We start from the raw sequence: 16875 nt of genomic DNA on the forward strand, positions 1-16875 counted from the left end.
TCAGCACTATTATAATGATAAATAAAAGGTAATACCTGAGGTTGTTCCTTACAATTCTTGACTTAAATGAACTCTAAAGAAAACATTTTTTTGGCTAATACTTAAAGTTCAGTTTTTGAATCCTCATGTGTTTGCATTATTAATTGGCAAATTGTCATTCATACTGCCCTCTGCATTGGAGGAGGAGGAGGAGGAGGAGGAGGAGAATTGTCACCATTCTACTTTATCATCTACAACCTGTCCAACTCTTTTTTTTTTTTTTTTTGATTTCTGTTTCCTGGTGAGGCAGTGAATGACAATGAATGCTCCTGAATCTTTCCTATGAGGACTTGATGCTTGATGAGCTGTTACTGTATCTTCTGAGTATCATGTTCTTCCCTAATTTTACTGTTCTGAACCCAGGTTCCTTAATTCCAAATTATTATTGCCTTTGGGGTGGGAGAAAGGTATGGTTTATCTATTAAATTGCTACTCTGTTTTATTTTAAGCTTCCTTTTAATTTCATTACTTGTTGTGTTGTACACAGAACAGAGTTTGATAAATGGTATTAGGTAGATTCCAGGAGAAGAAATATTTGGAATTTTGCCATCACTAATTTAGTCCAGTCCCCTAAACATCCAACCCCTACCATGTGTGTTGTCTTAGGCTATCTCATTTGTGTTATTGCTGTTCTTGTTTTTAACTCGAGCTAGTCTTGTTGAAATTGAACTAGACTGATTTGGTTGGGCAGTATTCTGGGTAGAACACTAATAATTTAGAAGAAAACACCATTCAAATTTCTGTTTATGATGAAAACAATTGAAAAATGTATTTTGCAAAACCAAAATCAAACTATACTGCATGATTGTTATAGTGACTGGGTAAAGTTATGTGAAAATTCAGGAAAAGCCCCAGATCATGAGACTACTTTATAGAAAATTTGCCTCTTTGGTGCATTAAATTTTTCAGTTGATGACTTGAAAGAGTTAATGATACTCTCTGATACCATGATTTAGACCCTCACTTGTCAAGAACTCTTTCCCAATTTCATAAAACATTATGTTAAAGAAAATGTTACATGATTTACATTGAAATATGAATCTTAATGTCTTCTGCTTGTACACGTTTCTTTGTTGAGCGTGTCTTCACTATACCCTTTGAGTTCTCTTTTAATTTCAAATTTAGTATATGAAATAAGGATTGGTGTTCAAAAGTTTGAATGAGCCATTAAATCTGTAACCTGTAAAAACATCAAGATGTATGTGGCAATCCTCAGAGGCAGTAGGGTCCACTGGGAAAATGGTGGCTTTTAGAATCAGCCAGACCAAAATGGGGTCTCATTTAGGCATGGTCTTTTATGAACTGTTCGACCTTAGATATGTTTAACCTTTCCACCCTTCAAGTTCCTCAAATGAAAACTAAAACACACTACCTCATGAAGCTGCTGAGAGGATTAAATGACATAATTATATTAAGGGCCTCATCTGGTACCAGACCAAGAGCACTCAATAAATAGTTGCTGTTACTCTAGAGATGGTAGCAGAGAGTGCATCTCTCTCCCAATTTTTTTCTTTTTTTTTTCTTAGTTTAGTCCTATTACTATTTTTCTAATTATAAATCTAATTCATGGTATTTTTTAATTTACAAAAGGCAATGAAAACCATCTGCACCTCCACACCCAGATATAATCACTGTTAACATTGCCTTTTATTTACAGGGAGTGACATACTTTTATATAAATAATTACGCTCTGCTATTGTGTATACTGCTAGTTTCCACTTGCCTTTTTATACCTTCAAGTATAAGTATACACCATTTCTAATAGTGACAAGATATTTTATTGATATATTTACCACAATTTATGTAATAAGCACCTATGGTTAGATATTTGCATTGTTTCTAAGTGGTTTTCCATTATAAGCAACTCTAAGCGTTCCACTGTGGACATGTTTGTACATCATTGATTCTTGATGTATTTCTTAAAATAGAATTTCTGGGTGAAAAAATGTATGTGCATTTAAAATGGTGATAGATATTTCCAAGTTGTTCCCCAGGAAAGTTCTGTCATAGCCCATATACCCACTAGCACCATATGAGTGTGTGGGAGTACACACACATACACACACACACACACACACACACACACACACACACACACATTGTCACCAAGCCCTTAAAAGGATAAAGAACCAGAAAAAACTGGTGCCTTTGTCCAATTGCAGACGTGTTAGAGAAGTGAAGGCAGAAGAATCCAAAACTTGTGTGCAGTTTTTCTCCTCTCCATTCAAAAGCCATAGAGAATAAAATAGCAATAGAAAAACAAAACAAAAACAATCAACACTTAACTCAAGCTGAAGCTCTACAAAGAAACAGAGACACATAAGCAGAGCCAATATTCATGCAAGCAGAGTCCCGACAAATCTACCGAAACTATATTTGAACAAATAGGAAAACCCTGTAGAAAGGTCTACATCAAAATGAAACATCTGAACAAAGATACAGCATGGCATCTGTGCAGGAAAACTACAAATGACTCTGTCTATGTCTGTTTAGTTAGGTAGAAAGAGAAAAGAACTTAGGTTACAAAAGACAGAATAATGACTCTAATTGGAAAAAAAAATACTTCAGGATAAATTAAAATTTCCATAACAAAAGTTTTTTTTCTCACCCAAAATTGAAAGAGAATATGAAACAAAAGATCAAGGATGAAATGATAAACAAGATGCTAAGAGGTGATTTAAAAGGCAAAAATGAAGACAAAGTAATCTTTGTAGAAACTAGTAACAGTCTAAACAAGAGAATAAGTGTGGCAAAATATCAAGGCAGTGACACAGAGTTTAGGCTGGAGAAAATCATGCCAAATCATGCCAAATGGAGAGAAAAGAGATATAAAAATACAGACCACTTAGAAAAAACATCATAAATATATAAAACAGGCATAGCAGATTAAACATGCAGAATCATGATGCCAGTATAGGATGGAATAAAATGGATTAGAAAAAGTCTGATGTCAAAAATTATAATAATAATGAATACTTATTGGATGCCTTTTATGTTCTTAGACACTTTACATATAGTATGTCATGACAGTCTTTATTATTATCCTTTATTGCAGTAATTATAATTTTACAGATAATGAACTAGGACCCAGAGAATCTAATTAACTTGCTTACAGTTAGAAAGCTAAGAAATGGTTGAACAGAAAAGATGACTAGAGGCTACACTCTTATGTTAGACATTATATATTTATACATACATGCAATAAAATAAATCATTAGGCCCAAAGGGTATACTGGGTCCTAAGGTAAAAATTATATAATCTCATTACCACCCTATTATATCTTTCTGACATTACCAAACTTCCATTCAGAAATAGTGAATGATCTACAAGGAAGGGGAAGAAAATTAGGTCTCAAACTATTCAACAGTAATATTAAATTTTGTAAAACAATGGAAAAATGTTACAGGGTTCTGAGGCGGAGACAAAGTAACCTAAGAATATTATTATTGATAGGTAAAGGCAAAAAAAAAAAAGAGATATCCACCGTTTCCAAAGTCGTAGTGAATATAGCATCCACAAAACCTTGTTAAAAAAAAAATTCTAGCCCCAATTAAAGGTAGTCCAAGTAAGGAACTCTAGAATAGGAAAAGGCAGTGTGCTAGCATTCAGAACTAAAGATAGCATGTCAACTTAAAGTTATACAGCTCCAGAAATTAAAGTCACAGAATAAAAAATAAGTGAATTATTTAAACTAGATGCTAAACACTGTATAAAAAGAATAAACCATGGGGCACCTGGGTGGCTCAGTCGGTTGAGCGTCCGACTTCGGCCCAGGTCATGATCTCGCGGTCCGTGGGTTCGAGCCCCGCATTGGGCTCTGTGCTGACAGCTCGGAGCCCGGAGCCTGTTTCAGATTCTGTGTCTCCCTCTCTCTCTGACCCTCCCCTGTTCATGCTCTGTCTCTCTCTGTCTCAAATATAAATAAACATGAAAAAAAAATTTTTTTTTAAAGAATAAACCAGAGTGTCTGTTGTTGAAGTGAGACAAAGTATTTGTTTTCTAATTCATAGCAAGGACTCAGTATTTACCCTTTATCCTTAGAGTTTATGAATCAAGAAGTTGAAGATTAAGAATATATTTAAAATTAACATAGATTACTATGACCATGTTTCTGGAAGGATCCACCATAGATTGCCTACATTAGGGTCATCTGGGATGCTCACTTAAAATTTAGTAGATTCCACCTGAGACATTGGAAATCAAAATCTTTAGTGGGAAAGCTGGGGAATCTGCATTTTTGTCTTTTAGATCTTTGTCCTATACACTGAAACAGGAAAGTTTGAGTATCAAGATAGTTAGGATAAAACAATCAAAAACTGACAATTAATCTATAAAAAACCCTAGCTAATAAGAAGGAAATAAAATAAAGATGCAGATAAGGTAGCTAATGCTACATGTCAGAAATAAGGATGAGGGCAACTTAAAAGCAAATTTAGAGCAGAAATTAAGATGACAGAATTAAGACCAAGCTTATCTTTACTGCTATAACTAGAGCACCTATCAACTTACCCATCAAAAGAGCAAGATTCTTAGATTTGATCAAGCAACTAAACCCAACAAAATGCTATTTATTAGATACACTTCTAAAGCAAAAGTATTGAAAAATATTCTATGTAAAGTCACAGGCAAAACAAATGAGGCAAACACAAGTCTGAGAATAACTGAATATTGAATATTATTACTATTTGGTAGTACCAAGTTATGACTGTTATGACATTATAAGGATGAATTGAAGGTAAAAAAACTATTGACTGAGAGATATTTTATAATAATTGCAATCCAAACTAAAGGTGTTATCAAAGATTAATAATTTATATATAATTCATAAAATTAAAATTGAAATAGCATCCAAATAAAGTGATAGCAAATAAAAAGAGAAAATGACAGAAACATTACCTGACTAATATATTTAATAATGTTTATTAGTTGTATAATCACATTTTTATACAACTCATGTGCCAAAGTTACAATAAAAATTAATTTGAAGAACATCTAGGAACTAATAGCAACTTAAAATACTGCATAATGAATCCCAAGGGATGTGGTTAAAATAATTCACAGTGGGAAAGTTATAGGGTCAAGCAAATTTCTGGCAAGTAATTTTAAAAAGTGAATTAAATGTATAATTTAAGAAGTTAAAAAAAAAGATCAACAGTATATCCTAAAGAAGCAGAAGAAAGTAATTCATCTAGATCAATTATAAGTTAATAAAACAGAAAAGCAAAGTAAAAATGTACAAATAAATCAGTTCTTTTTTAAAAAATTAAGTAAAATAGGGAAATAATTGACAAAGGAAAAGCTTATTAAAGAAGCAAAGAGGGAGCCAAAGTAGAAATTTTTAAAAGCATAACAATTGTTTTTTAGAAAGGCAAAATTAAAAGAAAATTATGCAAAGATCTTAGAAAATGTGGATAAAATACATGACATTCTTAGAAAGTATAAATTAGCAACACTAACCCTAGCAGGAAGAGAAAACAAAACCAGAGCAATTACCAAAGACAAAACTAAGAAAAGTGACAAAATAACGTAATCCTACTCTAAAAGATCATCTAGCCTAGAAGATTTCAACAATAAATCTTGTCGAACATTATAAGCAAATATCTCCACTGGTGTTTAAACTCTTGGAGATCCTAGCAGAAAGAAGAAAAAAATTTTCAAATGATTTAGAAAGTAGCATAACATAAGTAAGGTGACAAAACCATATCTAAAAAAAGCATAAGTGTAGGAAAAAAGCTATGGATTCACTTCATTAATGAGTATCAGTGGAGGAGAGAAATCTTTAAATTAAGCTTTACTTAAATTTTACTTTAGTTAAATTTTCCTTTACCTAAAATTACTTTAAATAAAATTTTACCTTACAACATAACTATGGAATATAATTTCAAAACAAAATTATAATATTATTTACCACATTAATATGTTAAAAAGGTGAAGTTTTTTTACCCTTTCAATAGATTACCAAGAGATATTTAAAGGTCCTGAATTCAGTATTCATGTTTTGGTTATAAATTTTAAAACCCTTAGGAAATTGAGAAATGATGGATATTTTCTTGCTATGGGTTTCTTAACTTCTCTTCATCTATCCAAACTTTCTCTCTTACATTTTGTCTTAGGATAGAACAGTAAAAGCAGGAACAAGAAATGGATGCTTATCATCACCACTGTTATTTAATTTTGCAAAAATTGTTAGTGAAATTACACGAGAGATAATAAGGAATTTTAGAAAAGGAGGAAAAAGAATTTCACTCTTAGCAAAAAAGAAATTATTTTATTCTGGGAGGAGCTTTTAGAAACTATATGAAAATTTAGGGAAGTTTCTATAGCTTTTCTATATAAAGAATATATAAACAATAATATATATGTATATATATATTAGATATGATATTTATATATGTTATTTATATTTATACCTATAATGGAAGGAAAGAAAAAGAACCCTTTTACTAATAGTAAGATTTTGATAAAAGAAAACTTCATTTAAAATACCTTATTTTTTTTAAAAAATAACATTTTAAGAGAATCAGTTTTTTCCAAAATATTCTATGAATTTAGTGTAATCTCATTGGATGACAAAGGGCTTCATTTTCAATTTTAATTCTTTACTGTTTTGGTTTTTTTTTTTTTAGAAATTTAACACAGTAACTCTAAGGTTTATTTGAAAGAAAATATATATAGAGAGAATCAGCAAAATGATGAAAAAAAAATAAGAATAGTTCTACCAGAAGTTTAAATGAATTGTAAAACAAGAGTGATTAATATAGTAGTGAATCAGTCCTACCTACATAAAGAGAATAGAAATTGACTTAGAAACATAATACACTAAATTCTTAATAAGAGTGTCATTTCATATCATTAGGAATATGTGAGTTATTTAATAAGTAGTGGTGAGTAATTAGATGACCATTTGGGAATACTGAAATGTAATACCATATATTTAACCCACCCCATCCTCCAAATTAAATTCTAGATAAATTGAAGAGCTAAATATTTTTTAATGTTTATTTATTTTTAAGAGAGGGAGATAGAGCTTGAGTTGGGGAGAGGCAGAGAGAGGGAGACCCAGAATCAGAAACAGGCTCCAGGCTTTGTGTTGACAGCCCAGACATGGGGCTGGAACCAATGAACTGTGAGATCATGACCTGAACCAAAGTCGGACACTTAACTGACTGAGCCACCCAGGCGCTCCCAAGATCTAAATATTTTTTTAAAGAGGAAAAGATACATAAAAAGCAGAAAATCATGTATAAATATTTCAATAAACATGGGCAAAACAGAAAATACAGAATCTAGAAGAGAATAATATATTTGAGCTTGTAAAAATGTTTAATTTCTATATTTTTCTTTTTCTCTTACCATTTTCTCTTACCATTCTTTTTTTCTTACCATTCTTATCAGGTAAAGCTTTTCTTTCCATGAGGAACATAATTTTTTTTTATCTTCTTTCTAATTACATTTTTTAAAGCACATGGTTATTTTCATTTAATAATAGTTTAAAATAAGAAAAGTAGAAACCATTTGAATCCCACTTTATTTCCTAAGGGGGAAAAATACCCAATATTTTATAATCATTTTTTCATTTTTCATGTTTATACTTCTGTATGAACAGATTCCCTTTCTCATTCTCCCTTCAACAGTATTGATTGCTGATTGCTCTTCACTATTCATTAAGTGTATAGTCTTGTTTTAACTTGAATTTCTCACATTTAAGAAATTTAGTAACTTTTCATATATTTATGTGGTATTTGAATTGGCTTCCCTGTGAATTGACTATGGTTACTCTTATCCATTTCTCTGTTTTCAGTTTTCAGAGGTCTAAATACAATAAATATACTAACCACTTATTAGTATGTGCACTAAAGATATTTTCCCAAGCTGCCATTCACTCCATAAACAAGTTTTCAATTTTTAAATTGCCTAATTATTTGCACTTTTATAATTTCTGGGTTTTCTGGAATGGATAAAAATTCCTCTTCAAACTCTAGGTTAGGCATATGATGTAATGAATTTTTATGAAAGCTATTTTTCTTTCCATAGTTAATTCATTGTTTCATGTTTTACATTTAATCCATCTTAAATAACATATTACTGTTAGTGCAAGAGAATGGTCAGCTTTATATTTTTCCGGGGGTAAAACCAATAGCACAAGCATTATTGTATTATTACATTTTGAAATCCATTTTCCTAGTGGTTACATTTAGAGAGTGGGACAGAATGACAGAAATGCTTCCATTTTTCATTTAATGTCTTTCTGCAGTGTTTGAACTATTACAATGAGTACATATTACTTTTAAAATTTAAGACACTGTGTGAATGTGTTTATGTATACATATTCCCACCTGTTTTGCCAGTATGATCCTATGGTCCTTTTACTACGTTCTCTCTAACACATACAGTTACACACACACACTCACTCACCATACCTACTCAACCCAAATACCACACACAAATACAATTCCTACTTTTCCCAGTGTTTCATATATATCACTTAACCAGAATAGCCCAATAACATATAAGTAGTACATGCTCATTTATAATAATTATTGCTTCTATTCTGTTCTAATAATTATTGCTGTCAGAAAGAAAAGGAAGGAAGGAAAGAGGGAAGAAAGCAGGGAGTAGGGAGAGTGAGGGAAGAAGAGAGAAAGAGGGAGAAAATAGACTAGACTGAACAGTAACTAGTCTACATTGGGAGCAGTCAATACCATGCCATCTGTCTTTCTTGTCAATGTTGTCACCAGTTATGCAACTAGACAAATAGATGTCTTAATATTTTTTCAAGCTTGGACATACCTATAGCAACACTGCCCATAAATCCCTGTAGATATAGTTCCCCATGAAAAAATTAATTTTCTAACTCAGTACAGTAAACTGAAACTCAGGAGATTTGAGATTTAAGTTTTAATTCTGCACTTAAGACATACTTGTAATATCTGAAAAGTCAACCTGTCCTGCAAAATAAGGATGTGATCTCCACGATCTCATCCATCTTAAAAATCATGTGGTTCTAGGGGTGTCTGGGTGGCTCAGTTGGTTAAGCCTCTGACTCTTGATTTTGGCTCAGGGAAAGATCTCACCATTGTGAGAGCAAGCCCCATGTTAGGCTTCGTGTTGAGGGTGGAGCCTGCTTAAGATGCTTTCTCTCTCCATCTGCCCCTATCCCCCACTCTCTCTCACTTTCTCTCCCAAAAAATATAAATAAATTAAAATTTTTAAAAAAATCATGTGGTTCTAGAATGTTTACTGAGCCTTCTTGGCTAAAATTCATTAGTCCTGTAGCCTAAAATTCATTAGTCCTATAGCCTAAAATTCATTAGTCCTGTAGCTGTTCTCCAGTTAAACCTATCACTTATTTCTACAAGAAATGCTTATTAATTTAAAATTTATAAACACTTGTACAGAGTATATACCATACTCTGTGGTTAAACCCATTTTATTTAATAAGCTTCCTTTTGGGAAAATATGGAAAAATGTCTACAAAGAAAAATATTATAAAACAATTTCCTGTGTTAGAAACAACTAAAAGTACTATGAATCCAACTCCTATTCCAAATATAATGCATCTAAATAAGATATAATTCGGGGCGCCTGGGTGGCGCAGTCGGTTGAGCGTCCGACTTCAGCCAGGTCACGATCTCGTCGTCCGTGAGTTCGGGCCCCGCGTCGGGCTCTGGGCTGATGGCTCGGAGCCTGGAGCCTGTTTCCGATTCTGTGTCTCCCTCTCTCTCTGCCCCTCCCCCGTTCATGCTCTGTCTCTCTCTGTCCCAAAAATAAATAAAAAACGTTGAAAAAAAATTTAAATAAGATATAATTCTTATATTGGATAAATTGGAGCATAAATTAAATAGTACACTGTAAAGTAAGTAGTAAGTAACCAAGTGAGTAGGTCCATTAGATTTTGATAATATTGTGTCCTGGTGTAGTATTTATACTTTTTCAATGCGCTTCCTGTGATACCTCATTTAATTATCTCAAGAATAACCTGAGAAATAGAAGGTAAATGTAATGAGGTAAATGTAAATGAGGTCTCTCTCAATCTTAGAGACCAAGATTTACTATGATTCATTTCCCTTCGATTAGGTTTTTTCTAGAATGAGAATCACAACCAAGGAGTTAAATTTTGAAAACATATTTGTTCTGAGTGCCCATGTTGCCAGTAAACAAAGTTTAGTAAACAACAGAAAAAGTTTATATGTACCATTTCATGGGTTTTCAAAGCAGCAGTAATACTTTGCCGCTTCAGGTGCTCTATTCCATTCTATAAATTGAAATACAACACCACTAACATACTGCTCATACTGTTACCATGTTGTTAGATCAGTACTGGAAGTCAAGCCCACCCTGTGGATTATTAGCATAGTCTTTAAGGGAAAGCATGCAATAGTTTTCAATTTGAAGACAAAGATTCACTTTTGAAAAGCTCCTGAAATATGATACTTACCTACATTGCAAATATTTATTTCCTTTTCTCCTTTATAAAAACGTGTCAATAAATTAATGGTATATTTTGCAGTTGTTAAAATCTTAGATTTTAGGAAATGTAGTAACAGTCCTAGTATCATGAGCACAATCCTTACTGAAAAAACTCTGAAAATATTATGAACTGTGGAAAAAAAGAAAGAAAACTGTGTGTTCCATGGGCACCTTTGGGAATTAAGGACTGGCATTAAATTTTTATTATCTATCTTTCCATTAGATTAAATTATTTTGTTTAAAAAAAAAAAAGTTCCTCCAGCAAGTCTTGTGTTCCTAAACAAATTAGCAATTTTTTATGACCTCTGCTGAGAAGAGGTTTACAGAATTGCTTGATGCTGGTTTAATTTTGGCAAAGAGCACCAAGGGAGACCTAACAAAAATGGACCCTGACATAATTTTGAAGTCTCCTACAGCAATAAGCAAGCCGTCTCTTTGCCTCTCAATACTGCTACTGGCTTCTGCTGCAGAAAATTTCTGGAAGCTGGACCAGCTTCAGAGACCCTACATCCAGTCTCTCTCGCAGAGGCACAAATACATGACTCCCTACAGGGGGGTAAGCCTCTCTGAATCCCAGAGCACAAGCCTGCTGACCCAGGTGCCACCCAGAGAGTGCCCATCCATAAGGAGTCCTCAGCGGTGAATACTGCTTTGTGGAGCATTTCACATTCCCTCACCCAAGAGCAGGGTAGTTTACTTCAGCAGTTGGGACTGTTGGTCCCCTGACACCAAACACATGGGCTGCATTCCTATGAAAGGCTTTTCTTGTTGCTCCCCTCATCACAGCCCGCTGCAGGATAACTCTAAACTTTGCCATAAGGGACGCAGATTTAGAAGGAACATCACAAGTGTGTTGATCATTCAGCACGTTTATCAAACTCTTGCTCTTGGAGAGTTACCATCACTGTTAAGAGCACAGGCATACCTAGCTTCAGCAAACCTACTCAATTTTGAATTTGAGGCAGCCCCGAGTTCAAGCCCCATAATTCTCACTTATTAGACATGTCAGTCTAAGAAAGCTCTCTGAGCCTCAGTTTCCTCATCTGTAAAATAGGGCTTACTGTTCTACCCTCAAAAAATAGTTTTAAGGATTGCAGGAGAAAGTACGTGGAAAGTAAGCATTAGTTAAGCGGCAACCTCATGAAAAGGATCACCATGACAGAACTCTGACTTTTCCCAGTTCCTTAAGTCTTGTTTCTAAATTCAGAGGAGCTGTCTCTGTAATATTCTTTTAAATTGTGCGACATGATCAGAATGGATAGTACATGCTACACATGGCATATGCTACTGAGTTTCAGAGGAGGTAAATGTTCCTTTAAATTCATGTTCAGGAAAAGCTTCACAGAATAAAAGACATATTCCATCTCAGGAAAAAGAGCAAGGAGCTCTACTGTTCACCCAGGGTATACATGGCTATGACAGAACAACAGTATTTTAACCCTCAAAAGAACATTAAAACATCTTCTCGTTTTATAAATGAAGAAACTGATACCCAGAGAGGTAGATTGACTAGTCCATGGACACACAGCAATTAAATAACAGAGACCTCAGTTCTCTGGCATAACCTGCCCATTGTGCAGCACTGTCTTTCACTCCTTGACTTGATAATACATAACAATTTGATCTGCATCCTTCCTCGATCCCTTGCATTTTCAACAAAGTTTTCTGACAAGTGTTAGTAAACAGGAAACCATTCTGGTACAATGGAAAGTGTTCCATTCCTGCTCCTACCCACTATATAATATTTCGCAAGACATTTCTGAACTAATATATTTTTAAAAGCTAATATTGACCAAGTGTTTACGAGTGCTTTACTTGAATTTTCACTACCCACTGCCCCATAGTAACATTTTATACGGGGTTATCCTCAGACCACAACATCAAGCAAAACTTGAAGAAATAAAGAACCTCAGCCCATTCCAGGATTTACTGAATGAGAATTTCTGATGACCTAACAATTTAAATTTTATCACATCCTCCAAATGACTCTGATGTTCATGAAAGCATGAAGCTTGTTGAGTAACTAGATACTCTTATAGTCCCCTAAAATTTTACCAATGACAAAAGCTGAGGTCCACAGAGAAGTAACATTCAGTCACACAGCTAGTAAGTTGCAAACCTGGGATTTGAATCCAGGTAGTTATTGTTGTTGTTGTTGTTTGAAGGTTTTTAATATTTGACACAGAGCCTAGCTGGTATTTTATTCTTTAGCAAAGCATGAGCTTAGATCTGATGTTCTTTCCCATCTCCCTAAATTCCTAACTTATTTCCTAACTCAACTTGTAGCCTATGTTTTGTAAAGTTTAATCATTTACTGTCTACCATCATCTGCAAATCTCAGAGCCATGGGTCATTTGGTATTAAAATGGAACAGAGAGATGTTCGACAAGGCTGTGTCAGATTAACAGCAGTCTCCCAACAGAGGTTGGGTTGTGAAAGTGGATGGTGCATTTGGCAAATTCTCACTGGGGTAATTCAGCATGTAATCGGCTAAATGTAGAGAAGCTGTCAGCCCCCACTGTATAGGGATCCCTGGTTGAAGTTGATTTAGATCACTCCCTCTCCAGTTCAGTCTCCCCCTGGCAGGGGTGCTAGCTGGTGCCTTGATTGTGATTAATTCAGTATTCTGAAAGGAGAGCACAAAAAACACTACAAATTAACTCCTCCACCCCTTTACTGTATAGAGACCTTGAACATTTGGCTTAGCAGACTTGGGGAGTTACCCAGGGTCCTTAGAAGATTCTTTTTTTTTTAATCCTACACTTATGGACTTTGAATTTTAAGGGATCTAAGAGATGATCTAACCGGGTGCTTCTCAATCTTTAATGTGCACAAAAGCTATCTAGGTATCTGCTAAAGTGCAGGTTCTTATTCTGTAGGTCCAGGATGAGGCTTGAGATTCTGCATTTCTAACATACTTCCTAGAAATGCCAAAGCTGTTGATCTCTGGACCACACTGAATAACAAGGACCTAGCTCAGAGAATGCAAATGAGTTCCAACCCTGAAGGAGTAGTGGCTGCTGCCTTCAGAACTAGACTGAAGGTTCTAGAGATGACTCGGACCAGTTGGCAAATTCGCCTGGTTTGTGCCTATCTCAGACTTAAGAATAGGAAACTCCACCTCAAAATAATTTTTTGCTGTTTTTAATTAACGCTTCCTTTTACTTTTAGTTGCATTTTTGTTCCTTTTTTTCGTTGACATATAATTGACCTAACATGATACTAATTTCAGGTATACAACGTAATAATTGTTATTTGTATATATTGCAAAACGATTATCAAGATAAGTCCAGTTAACATACATCACCATACATACTTACATTTTTTTTTATTGTGATGTCTCTGTTTTATATGTAAACACTGAAATCCAGAAATGTCAGTGACTTGCTCAGGGTCAACTAAGCTAGTTAGTGGTAGACCTCGGACTAACTAAAACTGGAACATAAACCTAGGTTTCTCTCTCTCAGTTGCACAACTTGATCACAGATTGTATGTGAAGCTGTTTTAAAATATCTTTTCTCAGCTCTATCATTGGCAGAGAAAGCCACAGAGTAGAATTTGGATTCAAGAAACCAGGACACTGAGCCTAGCTCAGCCTCTGGAAAGTTCTGCAACTTGGGGAAAAGAATTTCTCTGTGCCTTAGTTTTGTTAATCCATAAGATAAGATCTTGCCTGGCCTTTCAAATTCATTCTGACTTGTAGAATGAGATGAAATAAAAGATATGCCAGCCATTTGATAAAACGTAAGTGACTTAAATAAATGGAGGGCATTTTTATTAAAATTGCTGTAGGATAACATTAAACTATTCTTACAGGATTATTGATTTTGGAAAGGTGTCTCTATACTTCTATATATCTATATTTATATGAGGTATAAACATGTATCTTATATATATTTACATATATAAAAATATAGATGAATTATACATGATGTTACTGTTGTCCTAGGTTGAGTTTTATCACAGTATTGAAATTATTATTTTTAATTTTATTAATGAGACTTTTTTGATTTTCTACCCACCTTTTATATATTTGGTCTATGCATGGGGCACCTGGGTGGCTCAGTCGGTTAAGCATCTGACTTCAGCTTAGTTCATGATCTCACAAGTTGTGACTTCAAGCCCCACATCCGGCTCTGTGCTGACAGCTCGGAGCCTGGAGCCTGCTTCAGATTCTGTGTCTCCCTCTCTCTCTGCCCCTCCCCCACTCATGCTCTGTCTCTGTCTCTCAAAAATAAATGTTAAAAAAAAATTTTTAATAAAAAAATATATATTTGGTCTATGCAAAGCAGGTATAGAAGTAGGGGAAGTGAGAGAGAGACAGAGAGAGAGACACAGAGATGGAGATAGAGATCAAGCAAGCCAGCCAAAATATTGTCAGTTATACCTTGTTCTGGGCTGCCAGTATGTAACAAGGCTCCATGTTTCTTCATTCATATCCAGAAGGAAAGGTGGAGACTTCCCCCACCAAAAGCCTCACCAAACCTTTCTTTTCTTTTTTATTGGTTCAGTTGACTTAATGCCTTCCCATTCCTGAACCAATCACTGGCAAGGGGAGGGGAAATACCAAGGCTGGTTTAAAGCAGTCAGGCCTACACCTGAAACACAGGATCAGTCTCTCCTGTTGTTACAATGGGTGGGATAGATTCAATTACAAACTACTGCAGAGGGCTAATGGGGAAAGATAAATAATTAGTTTTACCTATGTAAGACAGTGAATTTATACTTTCTTTCCCAGTTGAGGAATGTTAAAGTTGTAAGTATGGTAGCAACGGTTACCTTTTGTTACACACCTAATTGCATGCCAGACATGACAGTGGGCTCCTTAAACACCTTACCTCAATCTTAAATGAAAGCTATCATATAATGTAGCTTTATTTTAAAGATGATGTGGTATAAATTCATTTTAAAGATGAAAAAACTGACACTCAACTAAGCTTTTGAACTTGACCAAGGACATAGCAGCTAATCAGCAGGGAAGCTAGAATACAAAGCTGATTTCAAAACTCATGCTTTCAAGACTTAATTATATACATGTATGTATATGTATACACACACACACACACACACACACACACACACACACACTCACACACACACACATATGTGTGGGTGCAAACTCTCCATTCCCCAAATTTGACTGATCTTGTTGGCAAACAACAAAATGTATCTTTTGCATTGCCTCTTGCCTCTGCCCACTGTAAGGATGAAGAACCAAACAAAATTAAGCATTAGGAAGAAATATTATTCACAGTTTCTTTTATTAGTCCTGTGAATAATGAGGTCTCAACATTAGACACTTTCCTGGAAGACTGAAACTAGAAGATTCACACAGCCCAAAACCAACAGGACGCTCCTTGCCAAAGGACTTTAGCAGAGAGTAGCACATGTATATTGCTACATTCATTTCTTTCTTTTTTTTTTTTAATTTAAATTCAAGTTAATTAACATATAGTGTTTTCTCAGCTTTGGAAGTAGAATCCAATGATTCATCTCTTACATATGACACCCAGTGCTCATCCCGAAAAGTGCCCTTCTTCATGCTCATCACCCATTCAACCCATCTCCCCCCTCCAACCTCCCCTCCAGCAACCCTCAGTTTGTTCTCTGTATTTAAGAGCCTTTAAGGTTTGCCTTCCTCTCTGTTTTTATTTTATTTTTCCTACCTTTCTCCTACACTTATCTGTTGAGTTTCTCAAATTTCGCATATGAGTGAAATCATATGATATCTGTCTTTCTTAGACTGACTTACTTCGCTTAGGATAATACCCTCTAGTTCCATCCACATTGTTGCAAATGGCAAGATTTCATTCTTTTTCGTCACTGAGTAGCATTCCATAGCGTGTGTGTGTGTGTGTGTGTGTGTGTGCGCGCACGCGCGCGCGCGCACGCGCGTACATACCACATCTTCTTTATCCATTCATCAGTCGATGGACATTTGGGCTCTTTCCATAAATTGGCTATTGTTGATAGGGCTGCTATAAGCATTGGGATGCATGTGCCCCTTCAAATCAGCTTTTTTGTATCCTTTGGATAAATTCCCAGTGGTACAATTGCTGGGTCATAAGGTAGTTTCTATTTTTAATTTTTTAAGGAACCTCTATACTGTTTTCCAGAGTGGCTGCAATAAAGAGTTAGTATCCAAAATCTACAAAGAACTTACCAAGCTAAATATCCAAAAAAGAACCCAGTGAAGAAATGGGAAGAAGACATGAATAGAACTTTTTTGAAGAATATATCCAGATGGCTAATAGATATATGAAAAGATGCTCAACATCACTCATCATCAGGGAAATACAAATCAAAACCGCCATGAGATACCACCTCCTACCTGTCAGAATGGCAAAAATTAACAACTCAGGCAG

The 16875-nt window shown here is 34.7% G+C and overlaps 1 protein-coding gene across 2 annotated transcripts in view; it reads left to right on the plus strand.

Annotated features, from left to right (window-relative positions):
- The window catches only part of GABRB2 (gamma-aminobutyric acid type A receptor subunit beta2), a 232135-nt gene that overhangs the window by 200807 nt on the left and 14453 nt on the right, over positions 1–16875 (plus strand). The gene's annotated exons all lie outside the window — the stretch shown is intronic.

Source organism: Prionailurus viverrinus, chromosome A1, assembly GCF_022837055.1.
Source record: "Prionailurus viverrinus isolate Anna chromosome A1, UM_Priviv_1.0, whole genome shotgun sequence".
Taxonomy (NCBI): Eukaryota; Metazoa; Chordata; class Mammalia; order Carnivora; family Felidae; genus Prionailurus; species Prionailurus viverrinus.